The 17,191-nt window shown below is 33.7% G+C and overlaps 1 protein-coding gene across 2 annotated transcripts in view; it reads left to right on the plus strand.

The window, feature by feature from the left end:
* The window catches only part of LOC122793267 (programmed cell death 1 ligand 1-like), a 176,555-nt gene that overhangs the window by 52,385 nt on the left and 106,979 nt on the right, over positions 1–17,191 (plus strand). The window lies entirely within an intron of this gene.

Raw genomic sequence — 17,191 nt, forward strand, 5'->3', positions numbered from 1 at the left:
AATCAACAATGTGTAAAGACTTCTTATCTTTTTGTAGATGATTTAAAACTGAATAGTTCATTAGATGAGCTGAAAGCACAACTGCAAGTGGCCAAAATTTTCTCAAATTATATAAGAATGTCATTTAGTCTTGGTAAATGTGCAAAAGCAACATTTAAAGCAAGAAAGCCACAGCACCAAGAAAATGTCAGTGTAGGACATGAATGTGATATAAAGGAACTTGAGCAGGATGGACTGTATAAATATTAGGGAATTGATGAAGGATCAACAATAAAACATGAGGAAATGTGAACAAAGCTCAGTAAGGAATATTTCAGAAGACTAAAATTAATATTGAAAACAGCCCTGTCATTCTGGAACCAAGTCCAAGCTATAAAGCTATTTTCTCTTCCTGTTCTAAGTTACAGGTTTGGTGTGATTGATTGGCTCCAAAAGGTATTGGATTGGATGGACAGGAAAACAAGAAAAATGCTTCATGCTTATCAAATTATATATAAAAATCAGTACTAAGATTATATATTCTTCATTCAGAAAGAGGTACTGGCCTTCTCGAAACTGATTATATGTATAGGTATGCAATCTTAGGACTACATATATATCTGCTGACCTCACCAGATCCAAACAGTGAAAGTTTTAAAACATGAGGAGAACAAGTCTAAGATGGCTTCCCTGCTTAGATTAGCAGAAGCATATTGGTGTCAAGCAATAGAAATCAGACTAGAAGTAGACAAAAATCAGGCAGCAACTGAATAAGTAAAAAAAAAAAAAAACAGAAAGAATATAAGGAGAAGGATCAGATGAGAAGGCAATAAATATGCAAAAGGTATAAATATAGTTACAAGTACAGAAAACTCCTGGAACAACCTCATGTTAATCAGGATCCAATGCAGGACTGGTTAAGGAGAGGTGAATTTAAACCAAAAGATGAAAGGTTAATATTGCCAGTCCAGGCGTTTGTCTACATAGTTCATTGAGCATGTGGGAGAAATGGACAAATGCAGGTTCTTTAAAAAAGAACTGGAAATAGTGGCATTTCTTGTTGCTGGGTGTGACACACTAATGGCAGTGAGCCTGTATACTGAAAGGCATACCAATGTGGCAAAACTGTTACATTGGGGATTGTGCAAACATTACAATATTGAACTAGCTGAGAAGCTTTGGAAACATGAGCCACAAAGCATTATAGAGAATGATTATATCACATGGGATTACCCATTATCAACAGTTCATAAAATAAATACACGAAAGTCAGATATAGTAGTCCATGAAAAGAAGACAAAGTGGCATTTATCATTGAAATTGCTACACCCAGTGTTTACAGTCTACAGAGAGACACCAGGTCATAAAATAGCAGGATTTGCAGGCAGAAACAAGGGCAATGTGGAAGAAGGATACCGCAAGAGATCCAGTAATTGCAGGAAATAAGAGTAGCCAAATTCTGCAGCAGCTCCAAAGCAAGTTAGTGAATTTAAAGATGTGGATCATTTGAACTTGTGAGGTAACAATGGCAGCAGGAGACTTCACCACAAAATGAGGTTGCAGGAAGGAAGTGAATGAGTAGGCCTCGCTAGAACGTGGTGGGGCTGTGTTATATCAGGACAATGGCTGTTTACCTGTCGTCACACAGTAACTAGGATCAGACAGTTTCATCGAAGGACTGCCTCAGTCCCTACTCATCATCATTGCTGTATTCTATGGATACCTGTTATGTTCAGATGTGGCTAAACAAAAAGAAATAAAAGTAATAATAATATGATACTAATCAACATGTTACATATGATCCTGGATCCCATTAGAGATTTTAAAACTAACAATGACCCTATGTGGAATAGGCCTTTTGGCAGAATTATGCAATGAGAACAGATGGATTCTAACTTATAACTGGGATTTCAGTACAAGTAAAGTCATTATTAAGGAGAAATGGGCCATCCTCACTGACAATCAGCAGCTTGTAATGGTTTTAGGAGATCATCCTGCTTTTGTATATAAAAAGATCAGAAGTATACGTAGCTATATGGAAAAGAAAAAAAAGTAACACCAGGATGACACGAGCACTAAAATCTGTAGGCCACCTAACTGCACTTTCTGTGAGTACTTGATGGAATGCGACTCATTTGAGTGCCCCTATCTTAAAAAGTTGGTGAATACTTCAGCAGGTGGTAACTGTAACACTGAAAAAGTTGTATATAGGGCTATGTGTAATGACTGTCCTGCATTTTATGTGGGTAAGACTATGAATAAATTGAAAAGGAGTATTTCAGTTCATTTTTCTTTTTTTTTAAACAAGTTTATTGTTTTTAACATACAAAATAAATATCATAACAATTTTATACAAGTAATTGAAATAGAAATGATTATAACATTCAATAAAATAACCAAAGTATTTACAAAGACATCCACTACAATCAAATCAATTAATTAAACTAAAATACCATGTTATTGAAGTTAAGATTTTTTTAACAAGTTTTGTAAAGTATCCCATATAATATAATAAGATGTTTTTCTAGTAGTTCTTGATTTTATTGTCATCAATTCCATATGGCACACTACAGTCATAACATTTTTAAATTCATTAAACGAAGGAGGTGTATCTGAAATCCAATTTCTGGTTATTATTTTTCTAGCCACTGCTAGAATAGACCATAACAAGGGAAGCTTAACCTTTTTAACACTTTGAGGTACAGGAGTGTTGAATAATATAAGAGATTTAGAAATAATAAAATTATCTGAAAAAAGAGCCTGCAAAAAATCATTGATTGACTTCCAATATTCTTTCAATTTTATACAGTCATAAAACATATGTGCCCAATCAGCATTAATTTCTACATTACATCTTTTACATAGATTGTCTTTATTATTTATTTTATTCATCATCAAAGGTGTATAAAAGGATCTATGTAAAAATTTCCAAGTAAAAGTCTCCAGATAATGGAAGAAGTAGTTTTATAGGCAGATTCCAATATATATTGTTTATCTTGTTGATTAGGTAATTCACCATTAATGGAAGTGAAATAATTCCAATAGGTATCTACATTGTAATAAGTTTCTTCTCTAATAATTTTATGTATGTATGAAAGCTTACCTTTATCAGAAACTTTATGTTGTAAATTTAATATCAAGTAATCAATCAGTGTTGGAATAGATTCTTTAACTGTTATAGACATTAAATCAATTTTATTAATGAGATGTTGTCTAAAGGTCTGAACTTCTAACCAACAAGTTTCTCTCAGATCAAATTCTTGTTTTAAGAAGTCTAAATTTTTAACTTTATTATCAGATAGCAACTGGTACCAGTACTTTAGATCATTGTCTGTGACTAAATGAGTTCTTTCAGAAGTGGATGACAAAAGCATACCTCGTGTATACATTATAGGGAATATAATGAAATTCCATTCCTTATACTTAGGATGCATGAATATAAAATTACGATAACTAATAATAATGTTTAATGGATAACTAACTATATATTTTGGTGTAATAGGTGAAGTACAAAATTCTTTTAGTAACCATAGCATGGAGTTATTTACAATCATATTTTTATGTGTTAAAGAGATTTTCATGAAGTGAACACTAATTAGTTCCCAGTAATCTTTCCATTTTGCAACATATGACTGATCTATTAACAAAGTAATAACTTTTATAATAGAAGAGATAGTATATAAGTTAAAGTCTGGAAAAGAAATGCCCCCTTGAGACCAGCTATTAGTATGTTTCTTTAATGCAATCCTAGGTCTATTAGGTGCCCATAGGAAATTTAACATTAGTGTATTCAATTTCTTGATAATTATTTTTGTAGGTGGGAGTATTATTGATTGTATTAAGTATAATATCTTGGGGAATATTATCATTTTAATAATTGTAAGTCTCTCTTCCATAGTAAAAAAACATATTATTCCAGGTATTGAAAATATTTTGTATATTAAGAAGACAGGTATTATAATTATTATGTATAATAGATTTGATATCTTTAGTTAATATTATACCTAGATAAGTTATCTGACCTGAATTGGGTATATATTTACTAAAATCACTAATAAGAACATTTTTTCATGTATATATAGGTAGTATTTTAGTTTTTTCTTCATTGAATATTAAACCAGAAATATTTTTAAAATTCATCATTTTATCAAATAGGGACTGCATAGAAGAATTAGATCCTGCTGATGTAATTAGAACATCATCTGCAAAAAGTTGAATTTTAGATGTTGTATTTTCATCTATTTCAAATCCCTCTATATCAGTACTGTTTCTGATCAGATTAGCCCAAGGCTCCATTATTAAAGTAAATAATAGTGGAGAGTGGACACCCTTGTTTTGTACCTTTTAAAATGGGTATTTTTTGTGAGACATATGTTCCTATCTTAATGTAAGCCAATGCTCCTTTGTATAGATGTTCAATTAGATTTACAAATGCATCTGAGAAGTTTGTGCACTTCAGTAAGGTAAACAGATAGTCCCAACTTACTGAATCAAATGCTGAACTTATATCAAGACTAATAAGTGTTAAATCTTTCTTTTTCCTATTTGCAAAATCAATTAATGTTAAAGTTCTTATATTATCAAAAGTATTTCTATTTACAATGAAGCCTGTCTGATCTATATCTATAATGCCTGGGATGATTGTCTTCAATCTATCAGCAAAAATACTCATAAACATTTTATAATCAACATTAAGTAATGAAATGGGTCGATATGAAGTGCATCTAGTTGGATCTTTATTGGGTTTTAAAATTGGCGAAATAAATGTGTATTGCCAAGATGGGGGAGTTATTAGCTCATTTTGGACCAAAGTAAAAACATTATGTATTAATGAGTATGTACCTTTAGAAAGGATTTTATATATCTCTGGTATAATACCATCATTACTCGGTGCTTTGTTTGATTTAAGCTTATTTATTTGTGTAATGACCTCTGTATATGAAATACTTTTGTCCAATAGTTTAATCTGTTGTTTATTAAGCTTTTTATTCATGTTTGTGGTTATAAACTCCTTTATTTTATCTTTAGGTTCCATGTTAATGTTATTATGGTTAATTTTGTGAAAGTGATTTCTAAATTCATCTAGTATTTCTGGTAGACTAGAAACATTCTTCTTTTTCCTTAGAGAAAAGATTTCTTTGATATGATTTTGTTTATTCAACCTTTTTGTTTTATTTTTAAGTCTATGTAAGTATTTGGGACTTATTGAGTAAGACAAAAACTTGTATTTCTCTAAAGTTATTTTAACTTTATGAGTTAAAATTTCTTTGTATTTCTCATTTAGTTTGTTTATTTCTTCAATAACTTTCTTGTCCATAATATTTTCTTTATTATTATGTTTATAAGAGTCTAATTTACTTTGAATATCTAACAATTCCTTATCCCAAGATTTCCTTTTATTATTATACCATCTGATACTTTGTCCATATAGATATGATTTTAAGGCATCCCAAACATAGACAATGGAGACTTCAGGGGTATTATTTATGTCTAGAAAATGTTGAACTTCTGAAAGTATATATTCTTTATAGTCTTTTAGTTGAGTTAAGTACGCTGGTATCCTTTTGATCTGGACATTGTGAGTATTTGTTATCATGAACTCAAAAACAATTGAATTATGATCAGATATAGGACATGAAATGATTTTGGAATTAATTAAATCTGTTACCATCTGGATAGAAATAAAGACCCTATCTATTTTTGAATAAGTTTTGTATCTGTTAGAAAAAAAAAATGTATGGTAATGATTTTGAATCTATCTGATTATTAATATCATTCAAATGATAAGAATTAGCAAAATCATTTAAATGATTTGCATTAGATGTAATTCTTCTTTTTCCTATAGTGGTAGTATCGCTTTCATGTAATATACAATTAAAGTCACCAGCTAAAATAATATCTCCTATAGAGAATGATATGATCTTATCAAGATGGTGTTTCACTGTATTAATACCAATTCCAGGTATCCAATATACATTAATTAATGTGTAAGTCTTCCCATTAATTTGTATTGTAACCATACAAAACATTCCTTTGTCATCCTGATAAGACTTAATGGTTTTAGGAATGGGCATACTTTTATTCCATAAAATAGCCACTCCTCTTTTTTTCTGAGTGTGCTCTGAACTAACCAATAGTGTATATTTATTAGTGGCTAGTTGATCAATATCTTTTTTCAAGAGATGGGTTTCTTGCAGGAAGACTAAGTTGGCCTTATGTAAATTAATGTATCTTATTAGGCTTGCCCTTTTACACGGATTATTCAATCCATTAATGTTTAAAGAAATTCCTTTTAAAGATGTCATTTGGCATTTTTAAAACTTAAGAATCTTATGATCAAAATAACAATTAACAAAATAAGTAATGTTACATCTCCTCCTTTAGGTGTACCTTTAAATATAGCTGTATTTATTGAATCTCTTATGGGATTTTGTATAAGATTCAATTTTGTTTGTAGTGACAATGAGTTTACAAAATGTATTGTGGATGTCAAAACTATATACATACAACAATGAACAAGTGAAAATAATGTAAGGATTAAACCTTGCATCCAGCCTGGAGTTAAAAACTCCAATTTAGAGTAGTATTTACCACTCAAGTTAACCCCCTACCCTAAGCAGCAGTACCTCAGCTACCACCTTATCAATTTAATACTGGTTATATTTAACTTAAATTAACAGCTTTCAATTCAATTATCTAGCAAGACAAGACTACACATTTGATAAAACAGCATCATATAAACTAAAATAAACTTTTTTTAAAAACTATTCATACTACTATATACATCTATTTAATATAATACACTTGTATTCAAATAGCGTTCAAATAAACTTGATATTAGGAACCAAGAGGAGAGAGAGAAATAAAAGACGTGAAAGAGGGAGAGAGAGTGAAAGAAAGAGAAAAAAAAAAAAGGCATATTTACATATTAATTTATTCAAAGTATGTAAAAATAAGTTCTAACATTCATTTAAATCAAAAACTTTGGCTAATATGGTTCAGACATTACATATATTAAGATGCATCTATTTTCTGTCATGTAAATGCAGTCAACAGTTTCCAAAAAAAAAACCTTGAATTGCTTGTATATGAGCATTTTACTCATACTCATTATTATCAATAGAGTAAAATATTATATTTATAGAAATTGTTATAAATCATACTGCATAGTTATGCAAATTCTCAGAAACACTTGCATTATTGTAAAGAAAGCCATCTGTATTTTGTATATCTATACTGCTGCTTTAAAATATATCACATGACAACTTCTTCCAGAATAGAGTTATAAAGTTATTTATGCTTGTCAATCAGATGAATTAAATGAGTTATAGTAATGTATATGTTTAGATCATACGTTTTTAACATAAATTAGTATGCTGCAGTCAAGTAGACTTTCAAAAACACTTGTATAAATGTTTCATTTTCTATGCCTTCTAAAATAAGACATTTACTTACTACAAGAAACTGCATCATTTAAAATCATTATAACTGACATATTTTATAAATTATAACATAAATACTTAAGTAATTATATAAAATAACTCACATTTAAATGTTAAAGAGTTCATTTTCCTTCACATAGTCGCTTTTGCATCAGTTCTACTTCCTGGTAGAGTGTTCTTCCTGAATCTGCGATGTGTCAGTGTGATTTCTGGGTCAAAGGTCAAATCGACTGCTTTCACCTTCTCTGCGTGAATTCTGAGAGTTGAAGCTTTTAAAACAACTCGAGGACACTGTTCACGAGGTAGCCCACATCCCTGATTGTCTCCCTTAACATTTTGGCGGGAAACTTGTTAAAAACTAGTGACAAACATTCATTTAGCAGTGTAAATGCATCTAAACATAAAAAAAACATCGCAATGTATTTTACAGGTTATTACAGCCTCTATGTAAGTGAAATTAAGCCGAAAGTTATTAATAAGTAATAAAACTCAATATTTTTGCCCCAACTCAATTTTTATGCAAATCTTATTATTTACTGTGTCTGTATGATCAAAAGCATTTCTATATATTAATATGAAAAAAAAATAAAGAGAAAGAATAAAGAAAAGAAAAAGAGAGTAGAAAATAAAAGAGTGTAAAGCAAAAATAGAAAAAATGTAAGAGAAAGCTATAAAAAGTATATACAATGGAATATTACTTACTGTTTATATTAATAGAGTTAAAAATAAAACATATTATTTACTATTATTTAGTTATAATTATTATTAATTAAAGCATGACAGATTATTTGCAAACAAGCATAAGCAGTATAATCAAGAAAGTATAATTAGGAATAGCATTTGAAGAACATATAAACTTTTTACAAGGAATAAATATGTTATTATACCATTTATCATATTTTCATTACTCTTCTCTCCCTGCCCTCCCCCACCCTTTACCCACTACATAATCTAAATAAAATGTCATTGTATAAACAAAGAAAAGAAGAAAAGGAGAAAAAAAAAAAATGTATCAAATTACTAACCTTACTTCTCTTTTTCAGTAAGAGAAACAAATTGAATAATAGCTTGTTATTAGTTCCTCAGATATTTTGACTGGTTATGAAACAAAACATTTCTTTGCACACAGAGAATAACTTTGATTAAATCTTATTCAGAATATTTGTGGCTTTCTGGAAATGCAGGAACTATATTTAAAAAGATTAATAATGAAGTAAAATGATGAGAGAAAAAAAAGAAAAAAAAAAACAGAACAAATCATTTATTTTTTAGTCTCTTCTTCTTCTCTGAAGTCTTCCACGAAGTTTCAGTTGCCAGTCTCTTTAATGAAGGACTAGCCCATTCCATTTCCTCTATTTTATCCAAAATCTTATTTTTTTTGATAAACAGTAAAGCAGAGTCTAAGTCATCAAAAATTTTAGGACCATCAGGAAGGAAGATTTTTAGCTTGGCAGGAAACAGAAGGTATGTTTTAAACTGTGCTTTTTTAAGCTCCCTTATTAGTGGCAGAAAAGCTCTTCTTTTAGCTATTACCAAGGAAGAATAGTCATTGTCAAAATGCACAGTTGTCTCATTAATCTTAACAGGAGCTTTAGCCCAAGCAGATTTAAGAACCATCTCTTTATCAAAAGATGATAGAAATCTAACTATAACTGATCTAGGATAGTTTTTGTTAGAGTTAGTATTAGCTATAGATCTATGTGCTCTTTCGATACCAAAAGAGAATGTTTCTGGTAAGTCTAAAGTTTTAGGGAGCCATGTTGTTAAAAAAGAAGTAATATTGTTACCTTCAATATTTTCTGGCAGTCCAAAAATCCTAATGTTATTGCGCCTAGATCTATTTTCCATGTCATCCTGCTTTGTTTGTAAATGTGTATTTTGTTTCAGCAGAAACTCAATGTTGATTTCCTCTTCTTGGATTCTATTTTCCATGTCATTCACAGCTTCTTCTATGCCTGTCAACTGGATCTTCTGTTGTTGCAGGTCTATATGTAACAAGTCTATTTGTTTTGTAGTTTTTTCTATGAAGGTATCAATTTTAGTATCCATTTTATCCATCTTAGCAGTAAGTTGCTGGATTATAGTTATCAGAGACTGAAGTTCTTTCTTGATGCTGGAGTCTTGAGAATTTGTCTTACTGGAACTCATTTCAAACTGATAAACTGACAGGAAAATTTCCAAAGTGATTTCTGACAGGAATATTGTTAAAATTTCCTTTCTTTTTTAGATATAGTTCAAGAACTATATAAAACAAACATATTTAGAAAGAAAATTACTTCATAAATTAATTTTTTAAGTAATTAATTCCTGTCAGTGTAATGAAATTGGTGGAGCTGAAGAAATCTGCTGCTGTCCTGTGTTCATCCTTGGCCACACCCCTTCAGTTCATTTTTCTGATGTCAGGCATAAATGCTAGAGGAATGCCTTATCCAAACACTTATTAGAACACCGTAGACATTCTGGTTTTAAATTTATCATTCTGGACTATGGGGATGGTTGAGCTTGAAAGGGATGTCAGTGGTGTGTTGGAGCAAAAATAACAATGCTGGAAGTTGAAATTAAATGCATTCAGAAAACCAGGACAACTACTATTGTTCTATTAAGATTGTGTTGAATTTGTGTAAGCTGCCACACAATCTGTAAAGGTTTATTAGGGAATTTTTTTGACAAATATTTTTATGTACAAAAAATATACTAAATAATAAAAATGATGTGTAGAATGTGTGTATATATATATATATATATATATATATATATATATATATATATATATATATATATATATATATATATATATGGGTCTACTTCATTAGAATGAAACACCACAACACTGAATCCTACATCACCGAGACCAGAAGGATTAAACCCCAGAACAGGGGTATTGCTGTGTGTAAGTGTGTGTTATGACTGTGGTGTGTGTGTGTGTGTGTGTGTGTGTGTGTGTGTGTGTGAGGGACTGTAATGTGTGGGTGTGAGTTTGCCTTGTGTCTCTGTTTGTGCAATCTCGGAGTTAGAATATTAAAGTGGGGGGGTGTGGGGGGTACAGGGGGGCTTCCCCCCTGCCTATCTCTAGTGTAGGGTTGTGTGTTTTGTAGTTTCGGGCAGTTGTGTGTGTGTTTGTGTGTGTTTTGCAGTTACGCGGTTTTCAGTGTTCTGGGGTTTCGTGATTCTGGTCTCGGTGTTAGGGGTTTCGGTGTTGTGGTCTTTCGTTTTTACAAAGTAGACACACACACACACACACATATATATATATATATATATATATATGTATATATATATATATATATATATATATATATATATATATATATATATATATATATATATACATATATATATATATATATATATATATATATATATATATATATTTATATATATACACACATACACACACACACACACACACACACACACACACACACACACACACACACACATATATATGGTTAATTGCTTTAATCTCAATTTTGCTTTGATTAGATTTACTGTATCACACTAGAGATTTAAATGGTAAATTCAAAACACATTTTTTCATGCCTCTATTACCATATAGTATTGGTATAGTTCCCCCATTTACCATACGGATGGAAGCTCATGCAGACTCATGGACATACCTGCACACTTTTATACATTACTAGTTTATTTCATCCACTGTTTTCTGTATGTATTGTATGTTTTTATACTAGTTTTCATTGTATAAACATTTTTTGGGGCTGTAAACATGAAAACTTTTCAAAGCACTGACATTTTTTTCTGAGCTGTTAATAGCTTAGTGTTTTATGTACATTAATACACATGGATGGATATTTACTAGATATTATTAGATGTATTTTATATTTATAGTGTTCTAGTTTGATTATGTTTATGGTTAGATAGCTATGTGTTTTTCTTGATTTTAGTTCCTGTCACAGACCTGATGAAGGCTTTTTTGCATTAGTTAGCCAAAAGTGATTTAGTCTTTTATTATATATCTTTTTATGTATATGTTATGGTGTTCTTAATACCTAATATTGGAATGGGAGTTGCAAATAGATAGGTAGTGTTTTCCATAACTATAATTTAGTTTGATTTAATCAATAGTAGTGTGTGAGGGTAGGTACTTCCTGTTCTAAAATGCACTTTTACGGCCCTGTTTATATTGTTTGCCATGAGTAGGCTGGTTTAAAATCAAACAATTTCCACACCTACTTTTACCTATATAAAAGCTGTTATGTTTAACATTGTTAAAATATTTCTGAATTTTTGTTACTGAGGATCGCTTGTCTGTGACGATTAAAGGCTTTTTGCTTTGGAACACTACCTGGGTTTCATGGTTTTTGGAAATAATTATGACTGAGCTCATCAGCAAAATTTTAAGTTCACTAGTTCTTCTGTTTTTTATTTTTACCTCAACACTCGTGGTGTGGAGGTTGGAACTAGACAGATTCCTGTGCTTATTCATTTTTTAAGTTCCATGATGTCAGATACAAAAGTACACATTACCGCAATGTTTGATCAGGGAATAAAGTTTTGGCTGCAAGAGGTGATCTTCCTTCTCCTTCAATGGCCACCTGCCCCGCCTTAGTTTATTTTATGCTGTTTTTCACCATTCAGAACTGGAGAAGCAGAAGAAAGCCAGGCATTGCATGATGGGGGAGGAAGATGCAGCTTGGGAAAGTTCTAATGGACTAAATGATCCTAATGCCTGCAGCTTGTTGTGTAGCTGGATCTGTAGTCCCAGATGTACTGTTATAGTAGATACACAAAACTTTTGTTGGGTCATTAACTTAAGGGTTGAGTCTGCAGAGGTTGGAATATAATAGAGTGGCAGGAGGTAGTTGCACATTGTATTAGATGTGGAAATTTTACTGTGGCACAGGAATGGTTGTCTGAAACAATAGGTTGAATCTAAAATGGACATTCTCACCATTTCAAATTATTTTAAAATCTTTTCTGGCCTCTCAAATTACATCACCAAATACTGCTTAGTCCACCAATCAACCTGTTACTTCATCCTATCTACTGAGGTGAGCCTGGAGATGAGAGTCAGAGATGTAGGGGGCCATCATCCTCTACTGCTTGGGATGATCTGATGAAGGCGCTGAGGCAATGTGGTCTTCCCATAACCTTCCTGCTTGGATGAAGAAGCCATCTTCCTACTTCCATCCCTCCTTTGACCACTTCTGCTGTGCTTAGGTTTGCTGGTCCAACTTGGTTTATCCAGAACATTGTCTGTGATTTATCTTTCTACACCATGGAGGCAGTGAGCATTTGAAATCTATTAAGGACAAAGAATAATTTATGAACTCCTACATGTGGGCTGTTCCCCACGTCTTTACACCTACTAAGTCCAGGTTTGGACAAATATCTGGGAAAAGGAGAAACTTTTATTTCCCTACAGTTATGTAATGCCTTTCAAATATCGTGCAACTAATCAATGTATCTGTTTGTTATTCAAAAGTCCCTGATGGTTTTGCAGTTGGCCAACAGGTACATCAACAAGAAGGGGACACCCTAGAGTCGAGTGTGATAACTGGCAGGGCATATTTTTTCACTGGTTATGCCCATGCTCCAAACCTGACTAGTCTATATGTGTCTCTAAATACTATTCTCTTCCTACCCCATCTACTCACTTACAGCAACTCCTCCTTATTAAACTATTTTACTAACTGTCTCTAGCATACCTTGATTGCATTAGCATTCCTTTGTTATGCCTGTATTCTGCACTGTAAATATTACTGTGATAACCTGTAATAGGTACTGTTAATAGGTTTTATTTGTCTCATGTTTCGTTAGTTGTTATTGTGTTAATTTCATTGTCCTACCTAGGAGCTAATCTCCCTGGGCCTCTACTGAAAATGGACATGTATCCAGTTAGACTAGCCCGGTCAACAAATGTAAAATAAAATAAAATAAAAATAAAATAAAATAAAATATTCCAGCTTGGGTATAAGAATGTTAATGGCAAGAGTCCTCCTAAACGTAGGTGTCAGTAGATCAGAAATGCCATAACATGCCTTTAATTATGCTAGGACTATGTCTACTGTTTCTTTTAGATGGGATTTAATTGATAGAGAATGATCATTGAATGATCAGTATGATCACCCTTCTAGTGAAAGTGAAGCCTACAAAACAAGCTGTTGACAATCTCCCCTCTGAATACCTAAAAGTAGCACCAGAAGCCCTAGCTTATCCAGTCTCTATCTTAATTAATCGGTCCTTATCAGAAAGCTATGTCCCCACACTGTGGAAAATATCCCACATCATTCCCATAAAGGTGGCTCCTCCACTGAACTTTCCAATTACTGCCCCATAGCCATCCTTTCTTCACTTTCCAAGATACTTGAGAAATGCATCCATTCTCACATCTTAGGCAACCTCTTAGCTAATAGCCTCTTGTCTAGCACCCAGCATGGCTTCAGACCATACCACAGTACTACTACCACCTTGCTCTCTTTCACTGATGCTATCCTTCATCATAAAAATAATAGCCTGTTCTCCACTGCTATATTTCTGGATCTATCCAAGGCTTTTGACATGGTCTAACACAAACTACTAATCTCTGTTCTCACTAACCTATCCTTTACCCAATCAGCTACTGATTGGTTTCACAGCTATCTAACTGGCCGCCTACAGTCAGTTGTCTGGCATAATGACCTATCTCCTTGACTTCCTGTAACACTCTGTGTTCTCCAAGGCTCCATCCTTGGTCCCCTACTATTCTCACTCTTCTCCAATGATCTATTCACAGCCACCAAGCATGCTTCTCTTCTACAGTATGCAGATGACTCCACCCTCATCTGCTCAGCCCCAACTATACATGAACTTCACAAGATCACACAGGAAGCCTTTTTATCTGTAGAAAGCTGGCTATCTAATGCCCAGTTATTACTCAACCCAAGCAAGACGAAACTCCTTATCTTCCAACCCACTAAATCTAACCCAATTATCCCCCACTTTAATATTCTATCCAAAGACAATACCGTCATCTCCCCAACTGAATGCACCAAACTACTTGGTGTTGGATTGATAACAATCTCAGATATGACACTCACATCTCTCTTACCATAAAAAAGGTTCACAAAAAATAGGTGCATTGTACAGAAACAAAGAATTCCTCACCACGACAGCCAGAATTTCTGCTGCCAATTCCCACCTAATTTGCACTTTACTCTGCACCTCTCCTATACTTACCTACCTTACACAAACAGACTTAAACAAGCTCAAGGCCTGCTACAACAAAATTGCTAAGTCTGCCACTGGTGCATCTTATCGCAGCCAGCACTGTATCTCACTTAGAGAACTCTACTGGCTTGAACTCTCTCAACTTCTTCACCTGAATCAATTCTGTCTTGCCCACAATTTAGTAAATCATCCTCTTAAAGTCCCATCCCTTCAAAACCTTCTCCAGCCCTACTGCTCCACTAGACCACTATGCTCCAGCAGCAAAAATCTACTTCTAGTGACCAAACCCAAGAACTCAGCGGGAGAAGCACTATTTTCCTGTGTCATATCCAGATTATGGAACAATCCCACCCCTCTATAACCACACTACCTTCTTGCAGTTACTTCAAGACTGCACTAAAAACTCAGTTAAAAAGTCTCTTGTGATGTCCATGCACCAGTCCCGACTAGTAACCCTCCTTTTACTTCACCTTCCTCTCCCTCCCCTAGCCACCCTGCCTCACACCATCTGATCATTGCATTCCTTCCTCCGCAGGCTCTGGCTCACCCTTTACCCTCCCCTTCTCTCCTCACTTAATCTCTCAGACCTGTTATGCTTAACTACCTCACTTCATCTCAACTCCAAATACATATCCAACTGACTTACACCTAGCTTCCTGTCGCTACCACATATTCTATTCACTCGGTCTCCTGTCTTACTCCTCTATCTTCCCCTTCCATCCCATTAGCCCTTCTAGCTTGTTCCACCTTTGTGTGGAGCTTCTGCTTTATATCTGCTTGAGTTTAGTGCAATATTTGTATATAAGATTTAGGTTTATGAGCTTAGAACAGCATCGGTTTGAGCTTAACCACGGTGGTGGTGCTGCGGTAGCGTTGTCGCCTCACAGTAAGATGCTGTCCAGTTCGATTCTCAGCTAGAGTGTCTTCTGCGTGGAGACATGCATGAATGGGTGTACCTTTGTTGAAGATTGTGCATCAGGGCTGGTAACTCGGCATGTAAAAATCAACTACCAATCATTAGCGGACCAGAGTTCTGCTGTGGCCACCCCTAACTGGGAAAAGCCGAAAGACACAACAACAACTACAACTATCTGTATATACATCCTACCTTTATTCCTAGCCTCTAGCTACATATCGGTATATCTGTTCATTACTATGTTTCATATTGTATGTATAGCTAATGTATGCTGCAGTGTGTATTATTTGTTTATTGTATGTATATTCAATTGTTCTTCATGTACTCTGCTACTCATTTAATGTTCTGTGGAGCTTTTCTCCCTGGGCCTCCACTGAAAAAGGACCTGTGTCCAGTTGGAATTTCCCAGTAAACAAATGTAAATAAGTAAAAAAAATAAATCATTCCATAGGCCAAGTTATTTATGATGATAAGCATATTTGGTAGACAGATTTTAAGGATGCATTGATGTTAAGAGGATTAGTGGTTTTAACTTCTCTGAGATACCAAAGAGAATAATGCTATTTTCGATATGCTAATTGTTAGGCTTTTTAATTCTACTCAGTACCATAATTTAGAAAAGTCAGCCTGTAGGGGATTCACATTGGATCTGAGAGAGAAACCAGCTGTGAGCATTAAACGATCAGCAACGGCATACATTGTTACAGCAACGGTGGATATGACAGGTGAAAAGCCATATTTATAAATGTAATAAAAATAGAATGGTGCCAAGTGTTGACCCTTTCTGTACCCCTTTTTAATAAGCCTGTGTCAAATTCACTACTAGTTTATGTTACATTAAGTGTTATGTTATTAGACAGTCAAAAATAAAAGGAATCTTGCACTGAAAGCGGTTTGCTGATGTTTTGAGATAAGGAGAAAATGGTCAGGTGTTTCAAATGCTGTGGTTAGTAGAATAAAAGATCTAGTGGTGGAGTTATAACAGGAGTGGGACAGCAGTTACCCCAGATGTAGGCTGTTAGGTGATCGCATTTAGAAGCACAGTGTGTGGCAGTAATTTATAGCAAAGTGCTTGTTGCAATTGTAGCAATTTTGCTGAAGTTTGGGTTGAGAGAGGCACCAGTCTGGGGTACTGCATTAGGTGTCAGATGATTTGGCTATTGCTTTGCTGACTGACCGCAGACCCTTTTGCATGTTTCAGTATGTGGTGGCAGTGACAGAGAACAGACTGTAGTGAGTGTTATGGCCTGAAAAGAGCCTGTGTTGAGCGTAGTGGAAAATACCAAATTTTTTAATGTAGTCTAGAAGTTGCTGATAAATTATTGTATTAAATATCTTCATTCAGTGGCAGAAGTTACATATGGGCCTGTAGTTCTCTTCTGAAGAGGAAGTATTAGTAAGATAATGATGGAAATTTTAAAATAGGGGGAATAATGCTGAAAAGTCAGAGGAGACTGAAAACCTGAAAGGGTGGCTTTGACACAAAGGGCAGTACCATATAAAGGAAAGATGGCAAATATGCATCAGTGTTACTGTTAGAAAACTTTGAGTGACTTAGAATAATTGCTAAAGATTTTATTGAAAATATAGGAAAAGTAAATGGTGGTGGGGTCCTGAAGGTTGGGTATGGAGCAGGTGAATTCTGCGCTCGAAGCAGATGGTTGAGGGCTGGGGAATGGCAATGGAT

This window comes from Protopterus annectens, chromosome 2.part0, assembly GCF_019279795.1.
Source record: "Protopterus annectens isolate FY-2018-M chromosome 2.part0, PAN1.0, whole genome shotgun sequence".
Taxonomy (NCBI): domain Eukaryota; kingdom Metazoa; phylum Chordata; order Ceratodontiformes; family Protopteridae; genus Protopterus; species Protopterus annectens.